The following is a 26,538-nucleotide window of genomic DNA, read 5'->3' as shown; positions in this document are numbered from 1 at the left end:
GTTTCGCTCAACCCTAGTCACCGGTGCCCGCAGCGGGCACAGAATCCCCACGTCCCCTCCCTGCTCCGTGCCCACGCCCACGCCCATGCCCACGTGCCTTACTCACTGCCTTCTTCATCTTGGGTGACTGATAAAGATAAGCAGAAAAGTACTAACGGCTTTGTGTGCTTATTCCTGAACAACTCCTCCTAACAGGTATAAGAAACACTAATTTTCTAAAGTGTGGACTAGACTTTAATATGAGCTAATGTGGCCTACAGAAATGTAAAGTGGTGTCACTGGTGTGTTTGGTGAACTTTATTATTTATTTATTTTTTGGGGGCTGAACTGACAACAGAGAGAGCTGCAGTCACACGGAGACCGTGCAGACAGCCGTAAACGGCGCTGCAAGGCCCAAAAACCCTCCTCTACGTTATCCTATGTAGTGTTTTTCGACAAGTTAGCTGGAGACGGGTGGAAAGACACTAATAGGAATTTTTTGAAAAAATGTGCAGCAGCCTGCACTACTTAAAACAAAATGAAAATTGATTTTGCGGTATGACGCAGTGAAGAACCCTGAGCTGGAGACAACCAGGCTATGGCTGCTCACAGACTACAGGGTGAGCTGCAGTCACACGGAGACCGTGCAGACAGCCGTAAACGGCGCTGCAAGGCCCAAAAACCCTCCTCTACGTTATCCTATGTAGTGTTTTTCCACAAATTAGCTGGAGACGGGTGGAAAGACACTAATAGGAATTTTTTGAAAAAATGTGCAGCAGCCTGCACTACTTAAAACAAAATGAAAATTGATTTTGCGGTATGACGCAGTGAACAACCCTGAGCTGGAGACAACCAGGCTATGGCTGCTCACAGACTACAGGGCGAGCTGCAGTCACACGGAGACCGTGCAGACAGCCATAAATGGCGCTGCAAGGCCCAAAAACCCTCCTCTACGTTATCCTATGTAGTGTTTTTCCACAAATTAGCTGGAGACCGGTGGAAAGACACTAATAGGAATTTTTTGAAAAAATGTGCAGCAGCCTGCACTACTTAAAACAAAATGAAAATTGATTTTGCGGTATGACGCAGTGAACAACCCTGAGCTGGAGACAACCAGGCTATGGCTGCTCACAGACTACAGGGCGAGCTGCAGTCACACGGAGACCGTGCAGACAGCCGTAAACGGCGCTGCAAGGCCCAAAAACCCTCCTCTACGTTATCCTATGTAGTGTTTTTCCACAAATTAGCTGGAGACGGGTGGAAAGACACTAATAGGATTTTTTGTTAAAACTTAGCAGCAGACTACACTACTTGGAAAAAAAAAAAAAAAAAAAGAACAGTATGAGGCAATGAACCACCCTCCCTGAACTGAATACAACCAGCAATGGATGGCCTATGTGGCTGCACTCAGACTAGAGACTGGGCTGCACTCACACACACACACACACACACAGACCTTGCAGATCGCTGTGAAAACAGCGCTACAAGGCAAAAGCAAGGTGAATAGTAGGTGAACACAGCGGTTGCTAAATTAGCCTTTGGAAAGCACAAAGAAGCAAATCGCTATCTCTAAACTGGCCCTCAGTCAGCAAACAGCGTCCTGTCACTAACTGAATTCACAGCAGAGTGATCGCAAAATGGCGCCAGCGACTTTTAAACTGCATCATGACATCATTTCAGCAGCCAATCACAGCCATGCCAGTAGTTTCATGCCCTCCATGCTGAACAGGATGTGCCCACACTTGAAATCATTCTCATTGGCTGAATTTGTGCATTTTGAATCTGGGAACTTCCGATTCCGATACCCGATACTTGCGGTATCGGAATGCTCAACATTACTGCCAACGTCATGGTGATTGCTGCTGCCTAATTGTGGGGAGCACGCTGTCAGCATGATGTCGGCATTCATGCCCCATTGACAGGGCAGCTCAGAAGAGGAAGAAGAGCTCTATTGACATGGAGCAGCTGTAATGCCAACAGGCAGGGCCGGACAGTCCATCTGGCAATTCTGGCAAATGCCAGAAGGGCCTGTCTGTTTGTGGGCTACCTTGTCTGGTATGTTGTTAACAGAATCAGCGGCGTCAAGATGCTCATAATGTTAACAGTTGTGGCGGAGGACAAAGTCGCTGGCTCCGTCACTTAAGTCTGTGGCCGTCCCTTCTATCTGCGGCCTGCTGGAGTCCAGCACCAAGCAAGGAATGTCAGCTTTTCACTGATGTCCCTGCATCATGCTGACAGCATCCACTACAAGAATGGATAGAAGAGGAGACAGATGCTGTGGAGAATGAGGAATCCCTATTAGGTGAGTATAGGAATATTTTTTTATTTTGTGGGGCTCTGGGATACCATCACACTATATAGGGCGCTGTGAGTTGACCATCATAGTATATAAGGGGCTGTGGGGTGGACCACCATACTATAGAGTGTACTGTCGGGGGACCATCATACAATATATGGGGTTATGAGGTGAACTATCATACTATATATGGGGCTGTTGGGTGTACCATCATACTGTATGGGGGGCTGCTGGGGGTACCATCATACTATATGGGGATTGTGAGGTGTACCATCAAAATATATAATGAATTGTGGGGTGGACCATCATACTATATGGGGGTGTTGGGTTGACCATCCTACTACATAAGTGTCTGTTGGAGGGATCATCATACTATATAGGGGCTGTAGGGTGGACAATCATACTATAAAAGTGGCTGCGGGGGCCTTCATACAGTATTGGGGATCTTCATAATGTGTGGGGATCTATCATACTGTGGGGGGTGGCTGCGGTGGACATTATACTGTGTGGAGGTTTATGAGGTATATTATTCTATCTTGGATGCTGTGGTGACCAGCATAGTATATGGGATGGTTACGGATGACATCATTCTGTATGGAGACTGTGGGGGTCATCATACTGTACACTTTATATAGGGGCCTGTGGTGGACATCATACTGTGTAGGGGTCTGTGGTGCCTCTCATACTGTATATTGGGGGCTGTCGTGGATACCATACTGTATTAGAGGCTGTGGTATCATTCTTTGTGTAAGGTTTTTGGGGAAATCATACTGTATGGGATCATCATATTTGTGGGGCATAATACTTTACGCAGGTCATGAAAGGGGTATCAAATTGAGTGAGGCTACTTAGGGGCTTCAATAGGGGCAAAATGACTGTCTAAGTGCTGCAATACATTTCCTTCTCTGTTTGGTAAAAAGTTGGAAGATATGATCTTTGACTGTGACGTGATAGGACTTTTTCTATGGGGCGCCTGCTATTTCAATGTGCACCCATGCTCAGGAGCATTATTACAATAGAGGCACCGAGGGTTATTATTATGAGGAGGCACAATGGGGAAGCAAGGAGTCATTATTATTATTTTTAATGTAACAAAGAACGGGGGATATTTTTATTAATAAAATGAAGTACAGGGTCATTATTATAAGAGGTCAAGGGGGGAGCATTATTAAAGGAGGCACAAGAGAATTATTATAAGGTATCACAAGTTGTGGATTGTGTAGAGGTTGTAGAATGTAAGGAGGGTTGTGTAAAATCAGCAAAGTGAAGATGTCTGTGAGTGTATTACATTTTGCAAGGATGAATTATAGATGGAATAAGAGGTCATGATGGCTGGACACGAATGGAAAGGAAAAAGGGGAAAATGAATAACAATCAGCGAGACGTCACTGGTGAGGACCGGCACAACATACACATATATGGTCTGCAGAGCACTGGTGCAATATATATATATATATATATATATATATATATATATATATATATATATATATATATATATATATATATATAGTAGGGGTTCACTCGCTCAGGTGCGTTGGAGGAAACAGGAGGCACATTCTCTTTGAAAGTTCACAGGTTTATTTGCACCATAAACCACACAGCAAAACAGAAAAGAAATAGCCTTCAGCTCAGGAAAGGAAAATACAAATGTCCAGTCCTTCAGGCTCAGTCCTGTGGAGGCTTTCTCCTCCACACACACAGACTCCTGTCTGTAGTGTCCTGCCTGGACACAGGGATCTCTGTCCACCATGACAGATTCCCACACTCTCTCTGGAGGCTAGCATTAATAGGTCTAACCACACCCAGAACCCATCACATGATCAGACATGTGGTTGTGACCTCACCACAGGTCCTGCAACAAACATAGACAGGCATGGTTATGCCCCTTACCCAGGGGTGAGGTATATGGGTAGCCAGACCCTCCCATCTCTCATAGCTACCCGTAACCCGGACCCAAATATACTAAGCAACCCCTTATTGCTTTATGTGCAAACAGAAAACACTCCGGGTTACATCAGAGCGACAAGCCTTCTCTGTGATACATACCTCCTGTCGATTAGAAACCCTTTAGCCATGCTACAATATATATATATATATATATATATATACATACATATATATATATATATATATATATATATATATATATATATATATATATCCTCATCTTCTGCTTGGGGATGGGGATAGCATGGGTTTGTGTAATTTCAAATGCCAGGGCTGAGTTTCACTCCCAGTCCGTCCCTGCCGACAGGAGAAGTCACTGACCACTGTTAGCGACTACCTGCCTATTACTTTTGAGACCCATATTAAAAAAATAGACCTGTACAAATAAACCCTTTAATATTAGACAATTAGGAATTTAAAAAAACTTTGGCACATATTATGGTAACTACTATGTGTTGTGGTAGACATCCATTTCAGTATTAATTTCAAACACATTAGGTATATCACCAGTGAAGAATGCTTTTTCTTTGCAGAGGAGGTGACAATATTTGTATAGCTCCCATCTATACCGCTATACCCCTCATTGACACATGTATGTACAAGACTTAAAATAAAAGAGCTACCTATGAGTCGATAGGTCACTTGTATCTGTTTATTTAATCAGGTATTCACACTAATACCTAACTATTGTTCATAATGAAAACTGACTGAAACCGGAGCACTACAATGAGTTCATGAAATGTCCTCTTGATACAATAAGACAGCTCTTTAACGAATGTAACTTTCCTTTTCAATTTCACGGTTTTCATCCCAACCAGATATATTCCTTCACAATTACATTGTGATATTGATGTGTAGAAATATGATTAGACCATTTATAATACAAATAAATTAGAGATTTCTTTGAAGCATCTGAATAAGCAGTTCCCACTCTTTGCCGCTGACTCATTACTTTGTTTCTTCACTGTTTTCAGGTGTTTTGACAGCTTTGTGTGTTTGATAGTAGTTATTTTGTAAAGTTTGTAGATTGACTTATATAAAACATATTGGCATCTACAAATTCAACAGCTCTTGACATTGCAGAAAGGTATGGTAATGTTATGGACTGACGAGTTGGAGTAGTGATATTGCAACCACTAGGGGTAGCACCAGCAAGTAGAGTAGTCAGGGAATCATCAGAGGTCGGTAACGGAGTAGCACTGTAGTTGGGAGGATAAGCAGGAATCGTAGTCAGGAGATAGCCAGAGGTCAGTACATGGTAGCAGCAGTAGAATCTTCAAGATAACCTGCAGGCGGAAAGAAGCTAGACTAAAGGCAGGGAGCTCAATAATCTCACAAGGAAGGACGTGCAGTGCCAGGTTTAAATATAGTGTTCAATCAGGAGATCATAGGGTTGAGCCAATCAGGACCTCGGTGTGGAGACCACGAGGAACAACACAAGTGCTAGTATTTGATTTAGTAAGGAACTGCCCAGTCAGCTGGATAGCTCAGGGGGAATCCTGACAGTACTCCCCTCCTATCAGGATGGCATCTGGCCATCTCAGGTGCTGGCTTCTCTTGATGTCTCTGGTGAACAGTTCTTGTAAGCCTGAGTGCATAGACGTTGCCCTCTGGCTCCCATGAATTATCGTCTGGTTCATAACCACTCCATTGCACCAAATATTGCAATCTTCCTCTAAATCTTCTAGAGTCCTGAATTTTATTCACAATGTAATCTTCACCATGGACTTTTTCTGGTGGAGGATGTGGCTGAGTTCTTCCTGGAAACGGGTTCTCACTGAATGGTTCGAGCAAGCATCCATGAAATATAGGATATATTTTCAGGCTGTTAGGAAATGGGTTAATTTGAGCAGAAATTTGAAAAGGTCGTATGAATTTTTACCCAATTTAGAAGACGGTACTTTCATTTTCATATTTTGTCGAAAGCCAAACCTTGTCACAACACCTGAAGGGTAGGAGGAGCTTTGCAATGTTTATCCACTGTTTCTTTGTAATCTTCTTGGGCATTTTGTAACCTCTCAATTTGTTCTTCCTAAGCTTTCCGCAACTTTACAAGTCTGCCAGTAACATCAGGAACCAAAGTATTCAATGAAAGATTAAGAATATATGCTGAATGTAAGCCATAGTTAGCAAAAAATTGGCTTTGAGATGTAGAACTGTACTTGGAGTTATTAAAGGCAAATTCTGCTGTTGGTAAATAGTCCACCCTGTCATCCTGTAGGTATGAAATAAAACTGCGCAGGTATTGTTCAAGAGTTTGGTCAGTTCTTTCAGTCCAGCCATTGGATTGTGGGTGGAAGTAAGTAGACAAATTGACAGTAACTCCTAAAGCTGTACAGAAGCTTTTTCAAAATTTTTATGTAAACAGAACACCTCTATCAGAAATTACATTCTCAGGATTTCCATGCAGCCTATCTCTTTGACCACTAATTCTGTGGTTTGTTCAGCCGTAGGAATCCCTTTAGTTGGAATAAAATGGGCCATCTTTGGGAACCGATCCACCACAACAAGGATAACAGTAATTTACTTAGAGGTAGGTCCACAATTAAATCCGTTGAGATTGATCCCCAAGGCCTGGATGGAATTGGAAGAGGTTGAAAGAGTCGTAGAGGTGAGGATCGTGGAGTCTTGTTTCGTGCACATTTTAAACAGGAGGAAACATATTTTCTCACATACTTCCTACAATTAGGCCACTAAAAAGAACAAAGCAGTAGTTCTTGCGTTTTCATGACTCCAGGGTGTCCTACAGGTTTAGAATCATAGACAAGTTTGAGAACTTCAAGTTGAACATATTTAGGGACATATAATTGATGGTTCTGCATCCAAAATGCCTCCTTAGAAGAAAGATCAACATCTTTAGAAGGATTGATAAGAAAAATGTCAGTTTGATATCCATTTTTAATCTTTGTTAAAAAATTTTTGGTGTCCAGTATTCCCCAAATATTTTGGGGGGTTAGAATGGTAAAGTCAGTGTTAGATCTCTCCTGAGGTTCGGTAAATAGAGCATCAGCCTTGCCGTTTCTTGAACCAGGCGAATAAAAAATTATAAAATTAAACCTAGAGAAAAATAAGGCTCAACGTGCTTGTCTTGTAGACAACCTTTTATCTGTAGAGATGAATTCTAAGTTTTTGTGGTCAGTAAGGACAGTCGCTGGATGATTGGCCCCTTACAAAAGATGTCTCCATTCAGAGAAGGCAATTTTAATAACTAAAAGTTCTTTATTTCCAATTGAAAAAATCTTTTCTGCAGATGACATGGTATGAGAAAGGAATGCACATGGATGAAGCTGCATCTTGTCTCCAACTCGCTGTGATAAAGCAGTTCCCACCGCAGAGTCTGAGGCGTCTACTTTGACAACAAATGGCAGTTGAGGATTTGGATGGACTAATAATGGCGCGGAAATAAATGTCTTTAGTTTGTCGAAAGCTGCTTGTGCCTCTTGAGTCCAGGAAAAAACTTTGGTTTTCTTTGTGAGTGAAGTAATTGTTAAAATCACTTTTGAAAAGTTTTTAATGAATCTTCTGTAGAAATTTGCAAATCGTATAAAGTGCTGGACATCTTTTAGATTTATTGGGGTAGGCCAGTCAACTGTCACTCTGATTTTACTGGGATCTATGCTCAGTCCTTCTGGGGAGATGGTATACCCCAGAAATTGAGTCCTGGTTTGTTCAAATTTACATGTTTACAGTTTGACACAGAGCTGATTCTCCTGTAAATGTTTCAGGAATAACTGGACAAGCCTGCGATGCTCCTTCAAGTTTTCTGAAAGTATAAATATGTCATTGAGATAAACAACAAACTGATTCATGAAATCTTGAAAAACATCATTAATGAAGTGCTGAAAGGTGGCAGGGGCGTTGTTAAGGCCGAAAGGCATAACCAGGTATGCAAAATGCCCATATTCAGTTCTAAAGTTGGTTTTCCATTCATCTCACAGACAAATTTGTCTGAGATTTTAAGCCCCTTGTTTAGTAAAAATATTGGCAGAATGCAGTCTTTCCAGCAACTCAGGAATTAAGGAGAGGGGGTAGCGATTTTTAATGATACCCTTATTTATTTCTCTGTAATAATACAAGTCTGCAGGGTTGAGTCCTTCTTTTCTATGAAAAACAAGAGTGCTCCAGCTAACAAAAAAGAAGGTTGATTGAAGCCTTTCTCTAAATTTTCATCTAAGTATTCCATTACTACTTTAAATTCCGGTTCAGAAAGATTGAAATTCATCTAAATGGAATGGATGCTGCAGGAAGCAATTCAATGGGACAGTCGTAAGAATGATGAGGAGACCGTTAATCAGCTTTCTTTTAACTGCAGACCTCACTGAACTGCTGGTACCGAGGTGGTAGTTTATCATAATTCTGATGAGAAATCTCTGATACTTGTATTTGTTTGAGAACAGACAAAAATTATCATGGCAATTGTTCTTACAGTATTATCTTACAGATAATTGTCATCAATGGCTAGTTGATTGAAGTGTTTTGATTAAAAACCAGGGAATTCCTAGAATAACTGGAAATTTGGGAGAGGAAATAAGATGGAAATTAACAGCTTCATGATGATTCGGTTCAACACAGATTTCAAGTTTAATTGTCTTCTGAGTAACAGGTCCAGAAGATAAAGGTGATCCATCCACAGTTTCTATATCAATTGGCATGGATTTACTCCTACTTGTAATGTTATTATCAAGTATCAAGTATAATTGTCCATAAAATTTCTTCCCGCTCCAGAATCTAACATTGCAAATCATTCTATTTTTTAGCTCACAATTATGACCTGTATGGGAATGACAAAATGAGACGATGGTGATTGCTCTTTGTCCTTATCCTGCATTACAGATGAGATGGTCTGCATAACCGGATCTGGCAGTTCAAAAAGGTCTAAATCGCTTGCAGTTTTGGTATTTGTGAAGGCTATAGTTCTTTCATTAGGACCGTTAATGGCAAAATGTCCCGAGCCCCAACAATAGAGACATACAATTTCTGTTTGTCGCCACTCCTTCTCTACTGCAGAGAGAAGTTAACGAATTAAGGCTGTTTTAAGGCTGATTGAATAAAGGCAGGGCCGTATTTGCCACTAGGCACTTGAGGGCACGTGCCTAGGGTGGCGGGATGCGGGGGGGCGCACTTGAGCTAGGTTTTTTCTTTTTTTTTTTATAAAACTCCAGGGTCAAGTGCCCGCCCCCCCTCCTCCCTCCCTCCCTCCTTCCCGACCCCCCTCCCTGAAGACGTAATATTCACCTTCCTCCAGCAGTGGCTGCAACTGCGTCTCAGCACCGGCAGCGCGTCCTGTCTTCAGCGGTCTCATGGTACCGCTCATTAAGGTGATGAATATGTGCGTATTCATATAATAATATGCGCTACCATGTGACTGCTCATACAGGAAGGAAGACGCTGCAGAGATGCCAGGAAGTTCTGCGCTGCGCGGTGAGAGGTGAGTATGACAGGGAAAAAGGATGGGGGAGCCATGCACGCAGGGTGGGATGATAGAGGAGCCATGCATGCAGGGGAGAAGGATGGGGGAGCCATGCACACAGGGGAGAAGGATGGGGGAGCCATGCATGCAGGGGAGAAGGATGGGGGAGCCATGCATGCAGGGGAGAAGGATGGGGGAGCCATGCACACAGGGGAGAAGGATAGAGGAGCCATACACGCAGGGTGAGAGGATAGAGGAGCCATGCACGCAGGGGAGAAGGATGGGGAGGCATGCATGCAGGGGAGAAGGATGGGGGAGCCATGCACGCAGGGGAGGAGGATGGGGGAGCCATGCACACAGGGGAGGAGGATGGGGGAGCCATGCACACAGGGGAGGAGGATGGGGGAGCCATGCACGCAGGGTGGGAGGATGGAGTAGCCATGCACGCAGGGTGGGAGGATGGAGGAGCCATGCACGCAGGGGAGAAGGATGGGGGAGCCATGCACACAGGGGAGTAGGATGGGGGAGCCATGCACGCAGGGTGGGAGGATAGGGTAGCCATGCATGCAGGGGAGAAGGATGGGGGAGCCATGCACGCAGGGGGGAGGATGGGGGAGCCATGCACGCAGGGGAGAAGGATGGGGGAGCCATGCACGCAGGGTGAGAGGATGGGGGATCCATGCACGCAGGGGGAGGATAGGGGAGCCATGCACGCAGGGGGAGGATAGGGGAGCCATGCACACAGGGGAGAAGGATTGGGGAGCCATGCATGCAGGGTGGGAGGATGGGGGAGCCATGCATGCAGGGTGGGAAGATGGGGGAGCCATGCACACAGGGTGGGAAGATCGGGGAGGCATGCACACAGGGTGGGAGGATGGAGTATAAATATGGAGTATAAATATAGGGGGGACACAGTGTAAGAGTGTAAGAGGACAGTGTGAAGAGGGGGCCGGTATAGAAAGGAGAGGTCAGTGTGAAGAGCATGTACCATAAGAGGGACAGTGTGGGGGTCATATTTTGTGCAGACAATATAGTGAGGGGCAATTTTTTATTCAGGAGCATTATAATGACACTTGTATCTTTAAGGGCATCATGTGGAGACTTTCTGCAAAAGAACGGAGAAGATGGAAGTCTGCAGAGACGGCTGTGGATGAGAAAACTCATCATGGGATCTGGGCAACGTCATCTATAAGGTACCTGGATGTAAATGTTATTTGTGATGCTAACTCTCATGTTTTTATTTATGTTCGGAGCATTAAAGGGGATGTCCAGGTTTGTAATGAGTCTGCAGTCATTCTTTGTGACTGCAGACTTCTGAATTCTCACAGAGCGCACAGCACGCTGTCAGGATTCTCTCATGCTGGGGATTTACATTAATGCGGTCACATGCTGACTAGACATGTGTGGCCTCACTCTATGAAAATGAACTAAGCGAGGCCGGGCACGTCTAGTCGGAATGTGGTCAGAAGTATACAAATCGCATACTTATGCTGACATGACTGTCCACCGGCAAGGGAGAATCCTAAAAGTGTGCAGTGCATGCGTTGTGAGAATTCAGAAGCTGTGATGTCAGGATTCAGCTCTGCAGGTTCCAGTAGTCATCACATGGACACTTCACTCATATGCGATTTTCATACTCATGGGTCCTGTGACACCGAGTTTCTCTTCTGCTTCTCTCAGTTTTTCACTGAACATTGAGAGCATTAGGGAGAGGAGCTCGTGGGCACATGACTGAGTGTGTAAATCGCATATGTCCTTGGCGGATGGGGGGCACCAAAATGAATTCTTGCCCCTGGTGCCAGAAACCCTAGGTACACCTCTGCTGGTATGCTACTGCGAGCGGCGATTACCGGGTCCAGTGGAGGGAGGTCTGTGCACAGCGCAGCACAGGCAGTGAGGCAGGGACTGAGGGTGTGCACACAGAGAATGGAGACCCGGAGGCTGCCCGTCCAAGTCTACGCCGTAGCCTGGAGCCCTCATTATATGTCAATGGAATATGTCAGTTAATAAATTGTTTTTCTAAAGCTTTATAGTGTAGTTTTAGGTCAGGGAGGGATGGATAGGGATGAGCTAGCAAGGTGCAGGGACAGGTAGTGATGGCTACTTGCGGACATGTGCGGCAATTGCGGTTTTGCACTTACGGTGATACAAAAAACACTGCTAGCAGTGTTTTTTTCCATTGCTGCAAGTACCGCATTTGCCGGATCGCGGCAAAACCGCAAGTGCCGCACATGTCTGCAAGTCACATAGGGAATGAATGAGGCCAAACGCAGTGTTGCCGTAAGTGATCCGTTACGCAGCAGATGCGGAAAAACTGCCGGATCTGCTGCAAAAGGCGACTTTCACATCAGCGATTTTTGCCAAAGTCACTGCCGATAGTGTCATATTCACCAAAGGGGGAGGCAGCACTAAAAGTGCCTAGGGCAGCAGAAACTCTAAATACGGCCCTGAGTAATGGAAGAAAATGCAGTGCCAGGTTTAAGTAAGGTTCTCAATCAGAAGATCACAGAGTTGAGCCAATCAGGAACTTGGGGTGGAGACCATCAGGAACAACACAGGTACTAGTATCTGATTTAGTAAAGAACTGCCCAGGGGGCTGAATAGCTCAGAGGGAAGAGCTGGTGCCAAAGAGCTGCGAGTTTCGAATCCTGACAGTTAACCTGAAAAAGTTTTTTTTTTTACCATTTCGATAGTACTGGGAAAGTGGCTTATAAAATAATAATAATAAAAATGAAAAAAGCAAAATCAAAATTGTTCTGGTCATTGTTGACATCCATCAGATGTGTGCTTTTATTTGACATACTATAAAAAATAATGACATGTAGATTTTCAAGTGGTTGTCAAGGGCCACAACACTTCAATGTTCATGTGTATGAACACTGAATGTTCCTTATCTCAGCTCTTACTGACCTATTTAGAGCTGTTATTAAACTGTCATGCATTGATCCACCAGATTATCAGTCAATGCTCTTGTGGACCCAGAAAATTATATCATAATTGGCCCCAAAAGGTATTGCAGAAGACATCCCCATTTGGAGTTGACTTTAGGACCAATCACACTCTAGAATCTATTCTTATTGTTGACATGCCCTATGTATGTAGTCTTGTACAAAACAATGCAATACAAAGCAAATAATAATTGTCAATTGTTGCATTGAGGAGAACCTGTATTGAAGTCCAAAGCTGTATTGCAGGACCACATTCTGTCTTCTGGCTCTCATTTTCTGCCTCAACAACAATTAGAAGGGGGCTATAGATGTGACTATTCCTTGTAAAATATGACCATAATGATACTTAAAGCGTACCTTTCCACTCTCCTGACTTGTCCATTTAGTAATTATTTGTATTTCCATCAAACTAAAAAATACTTATTACTTTTTTTTATAACTTTAGAATCATAGAATGTCGGAGTTGGAAAGGACCTCCCGTGTCATCGTGTCCAACGCCCTGCTCAATGCAGGATTCACTAAACCATCCCAGACAGATGTCTGTCCAGCCTCTGTTTGAAGACTTCCATTGAAGGAGAAATCAACACCTCTCATGGCAGCCTGTTGCACTCATTGATCATTGTGGTTTGGTCCTGATGAAGAGGTTTGTAAACCTTGAAACGTGTTAATAAACCGCATTCACGCTTCACCTTCGTGTGTGACCCTATCTCTGAACCTTGGGCAGCTCGGAGTCTGAACCACCATATTCCTCTTTTATTGCAAATAAAATGTCTTAACTCCTTAGGAGAAAGTGTTTTTATTCCTCACAATTCCGTAATTGTGACTTGCATTTGAAATTCTGACAAGATTGGTGCAATAATTCCCTGTCTAGCACATTACACATACTAGATTGCTGTGGATTGTCAGTAGATGATAAAGCATTAAATTGTATGCATTGTTACAATTAATCACCTCTTTTATAGGACATGGAATACTCCAATTCTTTTTACAGAATATGTTATGTGTCTGGTCATTGTTATTGCTAGGTCCTCTTTTACTCTCTACTTAAATGTCATATATCATTTGGATTAAGTTATGACCACAAGTGGCACTAAGCGCTTCAGTACCACTTATGAAATTACCCAAGAAAATCAATGCAAGGTATAAGGCTTTTAACTGAGCACTATCGGTATTAGAGTACATGGTACTGGAATATTCCCACTTCATAGTGTATGACTGCTTGTCTTCCTGTCTTACATTGTGCTGTAGATAAAACATTGTTCTATTTTAATTTCTTCTATTGCAGATGGATAAACAGTGTCTCCTGATTATATTACTTTCAAGAAAAATATTGGAATGGGAAAATTATATTACAATGGAAAGCTTTGCCAGTGTTACAATGTGACTGTTGTTAATTTATTCTGATGCCTTAGCATAATGGTCTCCTACCTGTGATTCTTCAGCTGTTGCAAAACTACAATTCCCAGCATTCCTATGCAATACTTGGAAACCCATAGGTTTGAAATCACTCCCCCTAGATTGCAAAGGTGCAACTTTATAATATAGTCAGAATCCCTAAGTAGTACCACATTAGCATGTTTGGGAAAACATGTATTCATTTAGCTACTCCAATGTACATATACAATGTGTAGTAATAGAAGTCTATTAAAGCTTTAAAAATGCAATTTTTGTTTCAAACAAATTAAAAATCAAATATACACAAATGTGGTTCAACGTTTGATCACCGATGATGGAAATGTTGTCAAGAGTGCTGCGTATTGGATTCTCTCTAATAATTGTTTGTATACACTTATGCATTTAGATCATCATAAAAGATTATGGACCTGACATCTAGCATATTAGTTGCTCCAATCATATGGAAAAAGAGGTAAATATACAGTACAGACCAAAAGTTTGGACACACCTTCTCATTTCAAGATTTTTCTGTATTTTCATGGCTATGAAAATTGTACATTCACACTGAAGGCATCAAAACTATGAATTAACACATAATAGAAAAAATGGAACAGCACTACTTCTCTACTTATCTTCGGGTGCAAAGCCCAAACAACCCGTCCTTGGTTGTTTCCACTTCATATAAACCACAAAAGCAGGCAGCACTCCATAATCTTAAAGTTGATATGCAGGTGTTTATTGAGCCCACATCTCCATGCAATGTTTCGGCTCTGACTGAGCCTTTCTCAAGCCTTGACTTGGCTTGAGAAAGGCTCAGTCAGAGCCGAAACGTTGCATGGAGATGTTGGCTCAATAAACACCTGCATATCAACTTTAAGATTATGGAGTGCTGCCTGCTTTTGTGGTTTATATGAATTAACACATGTAGAGTTATATACTTAACAAAAAAGTGTGAAACAACTGAAATTATGTCTTATATTCTAGGCTCTTCCACCTTTTGCTTTGATGACTGCTTTGCACACTCTTGGCATTCTCTTGATGAGCTTCAAGAGGTAGTCACCGAGAATGGTCTTCCAACAATCTTGAAGGCGTTCCCAGAGATGCTTAGCACTTGTTGGCCCTTTTGCCTTCACTCTGCGATCCATCTTACCCCAAACCATCACGATTGGGTTCAGGTCTGGTGACTGTGGAGGCATCTGGCGTAGCACCCCATCACTCTCCTTCTTGGTCAAATAGCCCTTACACAGCCTGGAGGTGATTTTGGGGTCATTGTCCTGTTGAAAAAGAAATGATGGTCCAACTAAATGCAAACCGGATGGAACAGCATGCCGCTGCAAGATGCTGTGGTAGCCATGCTGGTTCAGTGTACCTTCAATCTTGAATAAATCCCCAACAGTGTCACCAGCAAAGCACCCCCACCATATCACACCTCCTCCTCCATGCTTCACGGTGGGAACCTCGCATGTAGAGTCCATCCGTTCACCTTTTCTGCGTCGCACAAAGACACTGTGCATGGAACCAAAGATCTCAAATTTGGACTCATCAGACCAAAGCACAGATTTCCACTGGTCTAATGTCCATTCCTTGTGTTCTTTAGCCCAAACAAGTTTCTTCTGCTTGTTGCCTGTCCTTAGCAGTGGTTTCCTAGCAGCTATGTTACCATGAAGGCCTGCTGCACAGTCTCCTCTTAATAGTTGTTGTAGATATGTGTCTGCTGCTAGAACTCTGTGTGGCATTGACCTGTTCTCTAATCTGAGCTGCTGTTAACCTGCGATTTCTGAGGCTGGTGACTCGGATAAACTCATCCTCAGAAGCAGAGGTGACTCTTGGTCTTCCTTTCCTGGGGAGGTCCTCATGTGAGCCAGTTTCTTTGTAGCGCTTGATGGTTTTTACCACTGCACTTGGGGACACTTTCAAAGTATGCCCAATTTTTCGGACGGACTGACCTTCATTTCTTAAAGTAATGATGGCCACTTGTTTTTCTTTACTTAGCTGCTTTTTTCTTGCCATAATACAAATTCTAACAGTCTATTCAGTAGGACTATCACCTGTGTAACCACCAGACTTCTGAACAACACAACTGATGGTCCCAACACCATTTATAAGGCAAGAAATCCCACTTATTAAACCTGACAGGGTACACCTGTGAAGTGAAAACCATTCCCAGTGACTAGCTCTTGAAGCTCATCAAGAGAATGCCAAGAGTGTGCAAGGCAGTCATCAAAGCAAAAGGTGACTACTTTGAAGAACCTAGAATATAAGACATAAATTCAGCTGTTTCACACTTTTTTATTATATAAGTATATAATTCCACATGTGTTAATTCATAGTTTTGATGCCTTCAGTGTGAATGTACAATTTTCATAGTCATGAAAATACAGTAAAATCTTTAAATGAGAAGGTGTGTCTAAACTTTTGGTCTGTACTGTATATATACATTTATATTTAATTATAGTAATCTCACAGATATACAGTTGTGTGAAAAAGGTTTTTGCCCCTGCCTGATTTTCTATTCTTCAGCATGTTTGTCACACTTAAATATTTCAGATCACCAAATAAATTGAAATTTTAGATAAAGATAACACAATAAACACACAGTGCAGTTTTTAAATTAAGGTCTTTATTATTAAGGGAAAAAGAAATCCAAACCTACAGGGTCCTGTGTGAAAAAGGATTGTCCCCGAAACGTAATAACTGGTTGGGCCACCCTGAGCAGCAACAACTGCAATCAAGCGCTAGTGATAACTGGCAATGAGCCAATTACAATGTTCTGGAAGAATTTTGGCCCACTCATCTTTTCTAGTGTCACAAACCACCTTTTTAAGATCATGCCACAGCATCTCAATCTTATTAAGGTCAGGACTTTTGACTAGGCCACTCCAAAGTCTTAATTTTGTTTTTCTTAAGCCATTCAGACATGGTTTTGGTGGTGTGTTTTGGATCATTGTCCTCCTGCATGACCCAAGTGCGCTTCAGCTTGAGGTCACGAACAGATGGCCGGACATTCTCATTCAGGATTTTTTGGTAGACAGCAAAATTCATATTTCCAATTTACCTCACCAAGTCTACAATGTCATGAAGCAGCAAAATAACCCCAGACCATCACATTACCACCACCATATTATACTGTTGGTTTGAAATTCCTTTTCTGAAGTGCATTGTTACTTCTACGCCTGTTGTAATGGTTCATACACCTTTCAAAAAGTTCAACTTTTGTCTCTTCAGTCCAAGAGTATTCTCATAAAAGTTTTGGGGATCATCAAGATATTTTCTGTCAAAACTGAGGTGAGCCATTATGTTCTTATTGCCAACAGTGGTTTTCATAGTGGAACTTTACAATGCTGGCCATTTTTGCCCAGTCTCTTTCTTATGGCGGACCATAACTCAAGTCAAGTGAGGCCTGCGGTTCTTTTGACATTGTTGTGGGGTCTTTTGTGACCTCTTGGATGAGTCCTCACTGCGCTTTTTGGAAGGTTCATCACTGTTCCATGTTTCTGCCATTTGTAGGTGATGACTCTCTCTGTGGTTTGCTGTAGTCCAAAAACCTTAGATATGGCTTTATAACCTTTTCCAGACTGATTGATCTCAATTACTTTGTTTCTCATTTGTTCCAGAATTTCTTTGGATTGTGGCATGATGTTTAGCGTTTCAGGATCTTTTGGTCTACTTCACTTTGTCAAACACGTCCTAAGTAAGTGATTTATTGATGAACAGGTGTGACAGTAATCAGGCCTGGGTGTGGCTTGGGAATTTGATCTCAGCTTCCCAAAGATATGATTAAGCACAGTTAATTTTTTAATGGGGATGGAGGGGTCAATCGCTTTTTCACACAGGGTCATTTTCACACTTTTTACACAGTGAAGGTTTGGATATCTCTTTCCGTTAAGAAAGACCTTCATTAAAAAAACCTGCATTTTGTGTTTACATGTGTTAGCTTTGTCTAATATTTATATTTGTTTGGTGATCTGAAACATTTGAGTGTGACAAAGATGCAAAAGAATAGGAAATCAGGAAGGGGGCAAACACTTTTTCCCATAACTGCATATTAGATCGTAAATAATAATTGCTTTTTTAAATAAACTGATAACCTCAGTATGGCATGCATTTGTTAAAGCAGGCAAGTGAGAGAGAATTATTCCCCATTTGTGTCATTTGCTTCCTCGGGGTCAAACTGATGCAATGCTATGGAACAAACTAAAAAAAAACAAAACAAATATAAATGGAATCCTAGACTACAAAACAAAACCACAAAACAAGGATTCCTAGAATATAACTTTTAATATATAAAGTTAAGATAACAAAGTTCTAAAATTGAAGACAACAATAAAGACAAATAACCAGCAGGGGGAGCAACTAACCCCTACCAAATTCCCTACTCTTAACCACTACCTACTTAGGGGGTAGGCACCCTAAGTTACTGCGGTTGGCGCCCCCGCTCCACGAAGACTGTCCCTATTCGCCCTACAGATACCCTACAGTCCCTATAAGGTAGTGTCCCAGATACGGGTTGACCCAAAAAACAAAATTATCATAAAAAATTAGCAAAATAGTTCATATAAAGAATAAGAAAAAATTAGAAAAAGTAAACCAAACAGAAAAACACAAAAATGGTACTATAGCCAAAAGGCTGAGGATCCTAAATAGGGTACTAATACACAATGAATGGTTCTTATGGAGTATACAAGAGGAGACTGTTATTATCCTATTACACAGTATATAGTTTTTCATTATTTTGTCCATACACATCAATAAGGGCAAGTCCCAATTTTTCCATAATAAACATATTATAAAAAATAAACAAAATGGATTAAGCAATATGAAAAAATTAGAAAAAATCAAAAAAACAAAAAATAATTGTATGACCAAAAGGCTAGAGGCCCTTAATATGATGTTCATACATAGATGTAGGATATTTCATAAGGCACAGACAAGGAAGATATAATTCTCTCAATTACACATAGCAGATCCATCAAATAAAGCCCCTCCAAACACACATTTGTTGGCTTAATGGCCTACTGATTTCTCACCCAAAAAAAATATTAACATATCATAAAAAATTAGCAAAAAATTGTATGAAAAACAAAAATGAAAAAAATAATGAAAAAAGAACCAAGCAAAAAAACTGAAAAAATAGTCTTATACACCACAGCCTTTTTGTCCTTAATAGGGAGCTCGAGCAAAAATATCCTCTTCTTTGGGACAAAAAATAGAGAGGGAAAAGTCAAAGTCCCATTTATGCACAGATCTCAGTTATGGGGAACCACTCAAATGCCAGCAATGTTGGTATATAAATCTCACACAATGGTGGAATCAATCAAATTTAAATACACAAGGCCAATCTTCATTGACTGGCTAGTATTCGTTCACAATAGGGTCATTATATAGAGTGAAAACCCCAGAGTATGATGTAGAATTCTTATCCCAGGGAGATGTATAACTAATAGTCATTTAAGTGGCCACAACTTATGCGGTTCAAACAGCTCTTCAGCCACATGGAGCGCTTCTCCACAGAGAGAAAAAAAACACCGTTGTAAACATAAGTCCAATTGTCATCAAGATATTCATATCCCAGCAGCTGGAGCAGACATTACTTGATAACAAGCACTATGCATAATAATTCCAGTTAGGAATAGGAATGCTATGGAACACAATGTTTAAATTTATGACTGCAAAGTCTAATATATAATAAAAAATCTTTTGTGATAAATAATCTAAATACAATAATGTTTACAAACAATTTGTATAGTAGCATAATTTTGTGTAGTAGTATAAGTAGCACTCTTGACACTACCGTCATCACCAGTGATCAAACTTTGAGCAACATTATTTGTGTACATATGTTTTATTAATTTGTTTGAAATAAATATTGTATTTATAATATAGTCAGCATCAGCCGCACGGGGAGGGAACTCAGTTGCATCCAACCCGCCCGGGGGTAGCAATGTTTTTGAACCTCGTTGTGAAGCTAGGATGTCTCCCATTACAGAACCCCCTACATGCTACAACTGTGGTGAATTGGGACATATAGCATGGGGTTGTAAATGATGAAGCCGACCCCAGCAGCGCCGTCCGTTAAATTAGAGGGCTCCGAGGCTGACGAACGCCGCCCGGAGCCTCAACAGTCAAGATAGAGAGTCAGAAGTCCCACAAGTCTAGCTTCCCTGTGCCCTCTCGTCTGGGCTGAGATGGATGGTCGGACCGTCTGATGTCTGGTTGACACCAGCTCACAGGTGACCACGATGCCTGAAGCGTACTTCTGTCGACACTTTCCTGAAGCGATGCGGCCCAATTGGGGCCCGGTAATAAAGTTGACAGCTGCCAATCACCTACCCATCCCAGTCGCAGGGGTGGTATGGATGAAAATCTCCATCTGTGGTAAGGATCTGGGCCAAAAAGGAATGGTGCCAACTGCCGGAGACATCGGTAACAGACATGGTGTCACTTTAGGGATGAACATATTGAAGGAATTCGGAAGTCTTCTCATCAATGAGTCTCCAGAAGTGTTCCTGAAACAATGGAGTCCACACACTCTACAAAGGAGAGTGTTTCAACAGCTCATCCGGGTGGCTCAAGCTCAAGAAACCTCTGGTGACGGGAAGATGCTGGAGAAAATGATTGTCCCAGCCACAGCCAAACTGGAACTTCCTCCAGGACAGACCGTGCTTACCCTGCCTGTTCGAGCCTGTACCTCTTTGGAAGGAGTCGAGATCCAAATAGAGCCAGCTTCTATGGAGCAATTACCTCCAGGGCTCCTTGTTGCGTGGATATTAGCCACTGTGCATGACGGGACAGTTCCAGTGCGATGTGTAAATCTAAGCGAGGACAATCTTATGCTCTCACCTTGGAGTGAAGTTGCACAAGTTCTGGGCATGCCGTTCAGTTGACAGTGAAACAGGGGGATCCATGGACCGTGACCGTAGACACATCTGTGATGCCAGAACCTCAGCACCTGCGAGAGGGACGCCGTATTCTGGAACAAATGCAGGCTGAACTAACAGAGCTCATATGACAGCAGGTCCAAAAAGTGGAAGCTTTATTAGGGCGATACCAAGATGTGTTTGCATTACATGAGGATGACTTCGGCTGCACTACTACGTTAGTCACCCATGAGATTCCGACCGGTAATGCCGCACCAATCAGAGAATGATGCTGATACAGAGAATCCCACCACAAATGTATCAAGAGGTGAAGGGGATGCTAACACAGATGCCGCAAAATGGTGTCATTCGAGAGAGATTCAGAGCCCGTGAGCTGCTCCCTTCATGCTGATGCAGAAAAGTTGATGGCAAGTTGTAGAGCATGAAATTTGGGACCTGTGCCAGAATAATCTGGCATGTGCGCTAGAACCTGTGTGGAATGAGGGCAGTAAGACTATGCTTGGCAAAGGAATGGTGTAGTTTTAAGGCGGTTATGCCACAAACAAAGGTCATTGTAATCAATAGACCTTGGAATAATAAAAATTTCCACAGTTGGATGAGTTTAAAAAAAAATTTCCCATGCTGAGACAATCTTATAAATGTGCCCCTGCTGTGTACTGTGTAATGGCCATGACTGACCATACAGGACATGGTCTGATCATACCACAGCTCCTGGGCAGGGGAGGAAGTAAAAAAGTACACAGACACTGACATTACAGCAGGGGATTGCAAATAATAAATCATTTTTAAAAACAGATAGGGAAATGCTTTACCTCACAAAAAGGATCAACTGTTTTTCTGTCTGTATATTCTCTTTTCTTTCCTCCCCTGCCCAGGAGCGGTGGTATGATCAGACCATGTACCTGTACGGTCAGACACGGCCATTGCACAGTACACAGCAGCGGGACATTTATAAGATTACCTCAGCACAGGAACATTTTTTTTTAAACATCCATTTGTGGAAGTTATTATTATTCCAAATATATTGATTAAAATCAACATTGAAATTAACTTTGTAAGAAAACCTCTTTAACCCCTTAATGACCGCTAATACACCTTTTAAGTTAACTGACCTGAGATATAAGAGAATAGTCTCCCCATACAGGTGACAATCCAGCAGCTGTCGGCTGTCCACTATAGCTGACAAATTGCTGTATAAGTCATGATCAGTGTTTGCACCGTCCATATCCGTTTAACCCCTTAGATGAGGCTGTCAATGGTGACTACATCATTATAAATGGTTAACAGAGTATGGGGGCTCCCTCTTTATCCCAATTGGTGCCCTCAGATCATGATTGTGTGGTCCTGATGTTTGCCATGGCAGTTCATGACCAAATAGCGGCCTCAGAGTCTGACGGCTGTTGTAACCTGTTCATAAGTTAGTGGCATGTAGGTGGTAAAAATACACATTTTCATTTCAGTCATGCCACTTTGCATTAATTCCTGAAAATAACCTGAAGGGTTAATAAACGACCTGACTGCAGTTTTCAATATGTCAGAGGGTGCTGTTTTTAAAATGGTATAACTTTTGGGGGTTTACCAATATATAGGACCCCTAAAGTCACTTCAAACCTGGATAGGCCCCTAAAAAATAAATTTTGTAAATTTCCATGAAAAAATGAAAAATTGCTGCTACATTATTAAACCTCCTAAAATACTAACAAAATAAAATAACATTTTCCAAATTATGCTTATGTAAAGCAGGCATGCGGGAAATGTTATTTATTAATGCTTTTCTGTGGTATGACTATCTGGATTAAAGGGATAACCATTCAAAGTTTGAAAATTGCTAATTTGTTAACATTTTTCTCAAATTTTTGATATTTTTTATAAATAAACACAAAACGTATCGACCTAAATTTATCATTATCATAAAGCATAATGTGTCACGAAAAAACATTCTCAAAATCACTGGGATTTGTTGAAGCGTTTCAGAATTATTACCACATAAATTGACACTGGTCAGATTTAAAAAATTTGGCTCCGTCACTAAGGGGTTAAGTTTAAATTGTCACTCAATTGTTACAATGTAAATAATATGAACTATGATTACAGGAGCAGACTAATCATAATTTTATTTCCAATATTATTTGAGGAGTAAAACGTAAAACTCTCTTTTTTCTGTAGATTAAACCTTGCCTGCCTGATGCAGTAATCTGGGTGAGGCTGAGTGCAGTAGTGCGAGTGAAGACTGTGTCTGTTTCTGATCACTAATTATGTGTTTTGTAGACGCTGGTACTTGTGAATTTCGCATTTAAGCAGATTACAGTCCATTGCTTCATTTCTAGCAGATCAAACGCTGTGGTTTTTAATGAAATCCAAACATCTGAGAAAGGACTAAATAAAGAATATTACAATTATTTGTAACAGCCTCTGCTAATTTCCTTGAAGAAAAGAAGAGTATGCGTTTGGCAGGCAATTTTCCAGTTCACATGGGTTCTTTAGCCACAGTGGTGAGTGTTGGCAGGCTGCTATCTGCTGGTGTTTGGGTATTTTTGATACTTAATGTAAAACTTCTGTAACTGCGGGCAAATTAGGAAACAGTAAAAGTTACAAGTGAAAGTATTATTGAATTACACTTATTTTTTGGGGGCTCTGTCCACACCTGTCTTGATTTTTTTACAACGTAAACTAGAAAGCAAGGATACTACCATCATCCAACACTGAGGTGTTCAACAAGGTCACACAGGCTTCAGTACAGGCGAGCAGCGCTTTTCATGGGGAACCAGCCACTTCGGTGGTAAAAAAAAAAGTTATTCCTTGTGTCAACTCCCATTGTACTGTCACTTTATAATACATAATTGTGTGAGCTAAAATTAAAAACAATATGAAATCCTTCTCCAGAGCTATTTCAAGGGGAGGTCTGATGAGCTGTAAGCAATGTGCGCTCAGAAATGTTCAACTCCGAGACTTAGGCTAGGGTTACACAAATGTATATTCTCTCATCCGAGAGAATTGGGTTAATTATGCAATCATACTCTGATCAAACTCTGATCAGATTGTGAGCACAGTGGAGAAGATGGAGAAAAAAAGTAACTCCATCTTCTCCATTGTGTCAGTCAGTGGAAATCAAACTGCACTCAGATGGATTTTGAAGATGGATTATTTCCGAACTCATTCACTTGCATGGCTGAGTGCGATCCGAATAGCAAATATAGCTTGAAAATGCTGCGATTTCCTCTGTCTGATATATGCGTGACCCAATTGAATGACATTGTTCCAAGTGCGATCTGATGTTTTGTCTCGGATTGCACTCAGACCAAAAATAAGTCTATGCACGAGCCCTAAGACTAAGTTCAGCAGAATTTTTGCACCAATAATTATTTAAAACATGACATACCAAAAAGACAAAATCTGCAGCAGCAAAAATGCCCCCAAAAGCCTAAATTAGCTTTTAGGATTTTTGTGGCATTTTTTCAGCTACAATTTTTGTCTTTTTTGCTATGTCAAGTTTTAAATAAAACTACTGTTTTCTAAACATCCTGTTTGATGAGTAACAGAACTGTGATTAAACTTTATTGATAAAGTCATTTATGGAGTACATGTGTTTTTATTGCATTTCCACTGCAAAATACTTTAAAAACGCATAAGTGTTTTTTATTTGGGAATTTTTCGCATCTCATTCAACTTTGAGGACACTTTGCAAATAAAACACTTAAAGGGAACCTATCACCCCGTTTTTTTCGGTATGAGATAAAAATACTGTTAAATAGGGCCTGAGCTGTGCATTACAATAGTGTAGTTTGTGGACCCCGATTCCCCACCTATGCTGCCGAAATACGTTACCAAAGTAGTCATTTTCGCCTGTCAATCAGGCTGGTCAGGTCGGATGGGCGTGGCTTCTTCTCCCAGATATTGCGTAGTTTTCCGTTGGTGGCGTAGTGGTGTGCGCATGTCCAAGGTCCCCAATCCTGCACGGGGGGGTGAAAATAGCAGCGATGTCCGTTATTCCATTGGTGGTCGGTGGGCGCGGCCATCTTCCTTTGGCCGCGCGTGCGCAGAAGCGGCGCTCTGCTGGCCGCGGCTTCAGGAAAATGGCCGCGGGATGCCGCGCGTGCGCAGATGGAGATCGCGGCGGCCATTTTCCTGAAGCCGCGGCCAGCAGAGCACCACTTCTGCGCACGCGCGGCCAAAGGAAGATGGCCGCGCCCACCGACCACCAATGGAATAACGGACATCGCTGCTATTTTCACCCCCCCGTGCAGGATTGGGGACGTTGGACATGCGCACACCACTACGCCACCAACGGAAAACTACGCAATATCTGGGGGAAGAAGCCACGCCCATCCGACCTGACCAGCCTGATTGACAGGCGAAAATGACTACTTTGGTAACGTATTTCGGCAGCATAGGTGGGGAATCGGGGTCCACAAACTACACTATTGTAATGCACAGCTCAGGCCATATTTAACAGTATTTTTATCTCATACCGAAAAAAACGGGGTGATAGGTTCCCTTTAATTACCATAAGAGGAACTGTCATGCTGTGGATTTCAAAAACACACGGCGGGTGGATTTCCACAGCTTAAAAGATCAGTAAAGTGGGTATAAGATTTACATACATCTCAGCCACTTTGCTGGAACTGTAGTAAACAATTTTTTTTTGTAGAGAAAATACACAGCAGAAAAAAATACACCAAATGCTCATTGTGAAAATTTAAGGCCCTCAAACACATTGGAGTTTTGTTGGCCATACCTGCTGATATTGAATTTGAATGGGAGCACGGGTCGACTGATGGTCGAGAGAGATGTCAAACATGCATGTCCAATTTCAGACTGCTAATCGCAATTTTCCCTCATCGAAAACGAGCGCTCTTGTGTGGGAGAACTGGCTGATATGGCTGTTGGCCGAACATAATTTGTCCATCTAATGTGTTTATCCTAAGGGTCATTTGACAGAAGCAGTTTTGTGCAGCACGGTGGCTCACTGGCTAGCAATGCATCATTGGGGTCCTGGATTCAAATCCCATCAAGGACAATATGTGCAAGGAGTTTGAATGTTTCTTCCCGTGTTTGCGTGGGTTTCCTCCAGGTTCTCCAGTTTCCTACCACATTCCAAAACATACTGATAGGGAATCTAGATTATGAGCTCCAATGGGGGACAGTGCCGATATTGTGTGTAAAGCGTTGTGGAATTAACGGTGCTATGTAAGTGAGTAAAATAAATAAATACCGGACAGCAATCAAGAATACACCAAGTCAATTGGTGCTCATTTATCAAATCTTTTTTGCTGCTGACTGAAAACATTATGGGGACAAACAATCATTATTATAATTTGTTTAGTCCCATTTGGCAGCACATCTTTTTACATGGGGAGATATGTAAATGACCATACCATAGGAAGCCTAAAAGATGTAATCAATAAATGAGAAATTGTTCTCACAAACAGCCAGTTATCATCCTGAGTAAAAGAAACTCTCACGTCTGTTTTAGGTCACAGGCTAAAAAAGGCTATTGTAACAACCCTGCCGGCATCACGGCATGGCCTTCCATCCCCCACCTGCCTGATACATCAACTTACTCACCCTGTGCCATGCTGTGAGATCTGTCTGCTGCCGGCTCCATGCCCTGTGCTTCATGGCCGCTTGCTCTGTGTACACTTCCTGGCTGGGTGCATAGGGGGACGGCGCTGGCAAATCCGG

General features: G+C 42.0%; 1 long non-coding RNA gene across 1 annotated transcript in view; it reads left to right on the top strand.

The window, feature by feature from the left end:
• Positions 1-14,084, top strand: part of LOC143818516 (uncharacterized) — a 52,598-nt gene extending 38,514 nt beyond the window's left edge. The window contains exons 2-3 of the long non-coding RNA XR_013224581.1: positions 13,029-13,226; positions 13,869-14,084. This is a non-coding gene — a long non-coding RNA (uncharacterized LOC143818516). The remainder of the gene's footprint in view (positions 1-13,028; positions 13,227-13,868) is intronic.
• Positions 14,085-26,538: the final 12,454 nt, after the last annotated feature.

Source organism: Ranitomeya variabilis, chromosome 3 (assembly GCF_051348905.1).
Source record: "Ranitomeya variabilis isolate aRanVar5 chromosome 3, aRanVar5.hap1, whole genome shotgun sequence".
NCBI classification, from domain to species: domain Eukaryota; kingdom Metazoa; phylum Chordata; class Amphibia; order Anura; family Dendrobatidae; genus Ranitomeya; species Ranitomeya variabilis.
The sequence above is the reverse complement of the archived record's forward strand: the minus strand, read 5'-3'. Positions and strand labels throughout refer to the sequence as shown.